Source organism: Priapulus caudatus, unplaced genomic scaffold, assembly GCF_000485595.1.
Source record: "Priapulus caudatus unplaced genomic scaffold, Priapulus_caudatus-5.0.1 Scaffold582, whole genome shotgun sequence".
Lineage (NCBI taxonomy): Eukaryota > Metazoa > Priapulida > Priapulimorpha > Priapulimorphida > Priapulidae > Priapulus > Priapulus caudatus.
Window position 1 is genome coordinate 3892 of NW_014577643.1, and position 6520 is coordinate 10411.

Below are 6520 nucleotides of genomic sequence, written 5' to 3' on the forward strand. Positions count from 1 at the left end.
TTATTGCATATTTCAAGATTTTGGATACCAACGGCAACATTGTTGAAATTACTATCCAAAAAAATCCGGGATACCAGATCTTTTGGGGGGATACCAGATTTCAATACCTGGTATCCCGAATGGATACCATAATAAAAATCTAATTTCGACCCCTGGTGGCCGTGCCAGTTTTTACACGTAGCTAATCCTATGTACACGTACATACTGGCCCCTGCTGCAGCGCGCCCATGCAGCAGCAAAGCAGAGCAGCAGCAGCAAGAAATACTGGCCCATGCAGCAGCAAAGCAGCAGCAGCAGCAAGCAATACTGGCCCCTGCTGCAGCGCGCTCCTGCAGCAGCAAAGCAGCAGCAGCAGGAAATGCCCTCCCCCCAAGGCCGCCGTAGTCAAGCCAGTGTACGTCTGATGAAAACGGCGCGATGTTACGCTGCCCGCTATACGGATTCGCGCACCCGCCCTCCTTCGGCACGCGAATTGGTATAGCGGGCAGCACGAGATGTTACATACAACACCCCGCGGTCGCGTGCGCCCAGTCCCGGCGGAAGTGCGCTGCTTAACCGCTCTCAGCGGTCGGGGAACAACGCATCTTTTGCGCAACGCCATCTTGTACCCGGTCTTTCTGGATTACCGGTATTGTATATACATGCACCATAGCTGCCATGTGTTTTGCCTACATATCCGGTGACGTCACGCGTGCGCACGCCACATTATTTCAAAACGAATTGCTAGTAGTCTTGACTTGTGAGTAATAAATGCATAAATACATGGTGTAAAGTTTTGGAAAGTGTTCAAAAAGATAGGTGAGATGTCCACGTAGATAAATAAGTGTTAAAAAGCCCGATCATTTTGCGTATTGTCAGCGATTTTTTGTGGGAACTTTTGGGAGCTAGTGCAGCTGCGAAATCTAGTTCAAGATGTTCTATAGCCCTGCGGCAGTCACTGTACACGGGCTATAGTACTAGAGCTAGTATTGCGCATGCAGCTGCATATAGTGTTTATTTTAATACATTAATGGAAAAGAAGTATATTAAGAATTTTTTTCATGCAATTTCTTAATACGGTTGTTATATATCTCGTGTTCTTGAGGCATCTTACTATAATTTGGCGAATGTTGTATGTATGTATGTATGTATGTTAATGAAAGGCTCCGTCAGTGTGGATCCAAATAGCGCCAAATTTACAGAAGAGATCGATGAGTACACGGGACGGGTTCTAAACTATACTCGGTTGAAAACCGTTTGTTCGGTCTTAAAAAAGACAGCAAAAAACCACACAAAAAAAGGTAAACATTGCCTGAAAAAGGGGGCCTGTTTTGTGTCTTCTGTTTGTATTTCGTTTTGTTTCAAACAGGTTTTAATTTCCGTGTTGTTCTGTGTATCTGCGGTTTCTGGGGTCTGTGCTGTCTGAGCATATTGTGTAAGCCCATAATGTAAGTAGAAATAACCATTAATAAGGCCAAAACAAAATATAGGTGTACAGTCGTGGTTACCGTTTCATCGCCGGAAAAAACAGTTAGGGGATAGGTCGGCGTTTTTTTTTCGGCGGGAAAACATTTTAGTGTTATTGAAACATTTATTTACGCATACCCATAGTCGAAGGATGTGCCGTTGTGCTCCTTTTGAAGCAGGAACTGTCCAATTCATTATTACAAACTTAAGTATCCACACGGTCCTAAGTAATGATACTACATACTATTGCCCGTGCAGTGTTCGCAAATTCGCGTCGTGTCCGCGCGCCCCGCCGCGCGACAGTTTCGATGCCGGGCCTACAGCTTCTGGCATAAAACAGCGCCCGTCTGATCGTTACAGTTAAATTAATCACCGAAAATTGAAACACTCGAGAAACTGTTGAACTGGAGAAATCTGTTCATGCATATTAACTCCAGGGCGGTATTTATTTGAAAAACCGCAATCCGTCATAACCGCGACATACATGTAAACAATCCGCCGTTTGCCCACTGCAATCAACGTTATTGGCCATTCTGATTCAAGAAACGTGCCCGTGGGGAGGCTTCGAAACGAACAGGTTAGCACAGGTGCCGAATCCGTAGCAGCCGTTCGGCAAAAATCGTATAAGAGTGGGTGCGAGCTTACTTTGTGCGCCAGGTAGCTGAACCCTACATTGTGTTGCAGGCGTTTATTTACATGCCCACGGGTCGTGCAGCACGCCTCACTGTCACGTGCCGCTAGCGTTTGGAAGAATTCTCACATCCCCGCGCAGTGTCACGTTAGGATGTAAACAGTAGAATAGTATCACCTGGTACTTATTACAAAGGATCAGTATACTGTTTTAAAATTAATATTAAGAGATTTAGTAATATAATCACGTTGAACTAATATACAGTAAATATATAATAATTGTCTTCAAGTATTGGTAACAACACATGTCATAATTAAGTCCATTGTAGCTGCCAAAGCTCACGGTGGGCGTATTACTAGCTCATGAAACAGCCAGCTACAGTCTCGTCGCACCACTCAGGCTCTTAACCGTGTCACTATTGGGTTCTTACAGCGTTTGTGCGACGAAACTATATACGTTTTATACAGGTGTAGCTAAACTAAAAGCTTCCCTACTAAGAGCGCTTGATAGTGTGCTACAAAATACGATTTACTTTGGACACACTTCAACACAGACGAAGTCCCCAGTGCCCCATCAAAATTTTACAGTAGGCGTAAATTTTACATAATTTTTGCCCTTTCCCAGCCAAAAGAGTCGTGGTAGTTGCTAAACAAGCTATGGTTCGCCCTTTCGTTTGAAGCAGAAAACTGTCCAATTCATATTTTTTTTTAAATTTTCAAAAAAAAATGGCCCGCGGTGTAATTTGGTGAACGGCTCGGACGGGCGCGACCTGGTGCGGTGTGGCACCTCGGGGACTGCGGGGCCCGGGGCGCCGTTTTTAAATTTGCTTTTTAGCTTTAAAGGAAAAGTGTCAATAAAATCGTTCTAGGGTCGGGCTGGGAATAAATCAGGGGTGGGTCCGCGCGGAAACGTAACCACACCTATATATTTTGTTTTGGCCTATGAAGTTGAAATATTCACTAGCTATTTGCGCCATAGTTATGCCCATATGAGATTACAGTGAATTTCATCAGCGGCAGGAATTTTTTTTTTTTGGAAGTCTGCAAGTGCTGGTACAGTCGTACGGGTGGTCCGTGAACAGCCGACTCGTCACAAGCCGGTCCCGATCACACAGCACGTAAGATATTCACGTCGTTCGCCACAGCCAGGCCGACAACAGGGCGTACGAAGTAAGCGATCACAACACACAATATTACCTGGTCCGCATCCACAGTGCGAAACATCGCGAAACACGTAATATATACGTTTACGTATTTTACCCATCACGATCTATCTTTATGTCTAATTTTGACGCCGCGCCCGCGGGAGTCCGTATCATCAAGCCAGTACAGATGCATTACCCAGATAAAACATTGGCTGTGTTGCCTGGTGTGGTATTACGTGTGCTGACTTGCCAATAAACAGAATGGTTAATGTGTTAGCGTTAAGCCATCGATTATCCACATGTATTTGTAGTGACATCTCAACCATAAAAAAAACAAAACATATGCCAATAACCTAAACTCTCCATATAACACCTTACACATAAACACCTACTGCACTGCGTAACACATGACATCACGGCTCACTAAAGCCCGCGCGCTAGCGGGATTCAGTAAGTTAGCAATAAAGATATCCAACGACTGTCTTACTTCTTACATAATATCATTTGATATGAACTGCATTAACACAATGCAGTTTACAACAGGCAGTATTGTTAGAGACTAGCGCCCCCATAACTTCAAATTGATAGACTAGTGGCGGCCACCATCTTGGCGCGTACAAAGAATAAACATTATCTTTATCGTTTTGCAATTATCTACATCTCCCTCCCTTACAAGATCGTACTTAGAAATGCATATAACTATAAACGAAAACATTGAAACAGTACTTTACTAACGCACACAACGAGCTGAAAGACACTATTGAAGTACGACCGTTTATGGAGGGGTTCTTACACATAGTCTACTAAATCGCTACAGGTGGGTTTCCTGTTACGTTCCAGACCTGTTGAACTGGTTCAGGACCAGTCTTCGCACGTACATTCATTGATTTATTTATCTGTACACTATTGTTATTAATGGACAATAGATTGGCATCTGTACATCATGCTCAGGGTTCTTGCAGCTGGTTGATGTACTTCAACGCGGTCGAGCTAGCATGGATGCAATGCAGGTATTGCCGTCTCGTAGATTCTCCGCGCTCTGTAGCCTCATGAGGATTCGTCTCTGGAGTGATTGGTGACCATTTCAGTTCCTGCAGTTTGGTACCATGTTGGCGGGAATCTACGTCTCACAGTAATTCGATTTCTCAGGGTGCAGCTCAGTAGGCCTGATGGGAAGCATGGATAACATAACTTTCGATTCTTAGTTACGTCTCTGCACCACACCAGTATTCTATCCCATCTTTTTGTTACACGGTTATGTACTGAAGACAGGATCACCTACACTGCAGGACAGTAGGGGTTTATGCTTTGCTGAGTAGTCATTGGTTACGCCTGCTGGTTTTCTTGCCAGAGTTTCTGCACACTGTTGCAATAAATGCGCTTCCCATTTACCACATGATTTGCATTTTCCCCTTTTGCTGGCAGCTGCTCGGTCTCGGGTATTTCGGAACCAGCAACTGGATTACAGCATCTCAGTTTCTTTCGTGCGTCCTATCATTTCAAGAGCAGTCTCTGGACTGTGCAGGCTCCTTCGGCTTCTGAACCGCCTCGTTTTATTTTGGCCCGTTCCTTTCCATTTCTATGTGGATTCGGTTACACCCAGAACTACAGGAGATATGTGACCCTGGGCCCCTGTCTCTGTGACCTATTTGGATCCCCCGCCCGACGAAGTCGGGTGGGATTTACTATGTTTTCATCGTCTGGTCCAGCCCGCGTGCGCCGCTGTCTTGCGCCGCCGCAGACACTTTCCCCTTCCGCTCTCCATCACCGACTCGACCCTAATGCGCAACTCTAATATCGATACCGCCGCTCGCGGCGCGGCGCGCAACGCAACTCGGCCGTCTGGTACCCGAAAAGCATAGCCGAAAAGTAAATAAGCTTTTAGTGTATCACGAAGAGTGAGGAGATGAGTGTGTTGGAAATTGTCTAATAACTTGCCCTTCAAAATCTTTGATATAAATGTACGACAAGTGTGCGTACCATTCTGAATGATATACGAGGAGGGCATGCATTCCCTAGATCTGATGAATCGCGGTTTTAAGGCATGGAAAACAGCAGTTAAGACGAGGAGGGAAACAGCATTGGCTCCATCGCAAGCATGCCTAGTATGTTCGAAAACACTTCGATTGATGATGATTATATGGAGCTTACTACATCAGGTAACTATTTTCTCTAATACTAATTAATAAAACTAATGGTATAACTACTAAAGTCATAGCTAATTGATCATGACATGCGACTATACTATCGGCTGCATGTCCGTACGACGGTGCAGATATGGTGGCTGCTGACTCGTTTCCTAAACCTTGTCATTCTTTCAATATGAAGTCTTGTGAGATGAACAGTTATAGGTGACCGCGTTTTCACTGTTAGATCACGTATTTAGTTTGATTTAACAGCTATCAACAGCACAGTAATCAGCAAGACAAAATTATTTATGATGTTACAAAATAAATCGCATGACGATTACTGACAGTGACAATGAATACTGTATTACAGTATAGCCTGCTCGTCTGCGTTCACACGCAGGAGAAAAAAGTTCGGTTCACACGCTAAAATAATACCGGCTGCTTAGCACGCTGGCTTAGCCCGCAATGCTCCGGCTTGCTAAGCGCGGCAATCATATTCCGCCGCCAACGTAAGCCGCGTATATTCGGCACCACGCTGCGCGCCGTAGTTGATGTCGTCCGCTGAACGCATTGTTCTGTGTCGCCGCATTGGTGAACCGCATTGTTCGTCGCTTGAATTCGCGAAACCTTGTATGCCTCTAACCTAGGACTGCTACCCGGTTCGCGCACGACCCTTAGCGGATAGCGTTGTGGAAACTGTCACCGTACCTGAGCTTCTATAATCGTAAACCGAGCTAGCTAAGCCTCGAACTCGTGGGTGTATCTCGTGTGAACGCCATTTTAACCGGACGCTAGCACCAACTTAAGTACGGGTACCAGCTAAGCCGGTATACTGTGAACGCAAGAGCTATATGTATACAGTATATATATATATACATAGTAATATTATAGTTATATATATATATAGCCAGTGCCTCCAAATAAAGAACAAAAAAAATTTGGTTGTCTCGCGGACAACCCCGGCATCAAATCGGGTTGTCCGCAAACAATTTCTGACGTTGTCCCAAAAAAATATCCCCAAATCTCCTATTTTCCAATCACAAATAATATGCATCAGAAAACACGCCAAAAACAGTAGCGTAGCCAGATTTTTTAACAAGTGGGGAGCAAAAACAGCGAACTGCGCAAAATAGTGATGACTTAATAATTTTACTGGCCTCCATCTCTTTT

The 6520-nt window shown here is 44.7% G+C and overlaps 1 long non-coding RNA gene across 1 annotated transcript in view; it reads left to right on the plus strand.

The window, feature by feature from the left end:
• Positions 1 to 6081: 6081 nt before the first annotated feature.
• The window catches only part of LOC106811849, a 6532-nt gene continuing 6093 nt past the window's right edge, over positions 6082 to 6520 (plus strand). The window contains exon 1 of the long non-coding RNA XR_001394214.1: positions 6082 to 6203. This is a non-coding gene — a long non-coding RNA (uncharacterized LOC106811849). The remainder of the gene's footprint in view (positions 6204 to 6520) is intronic.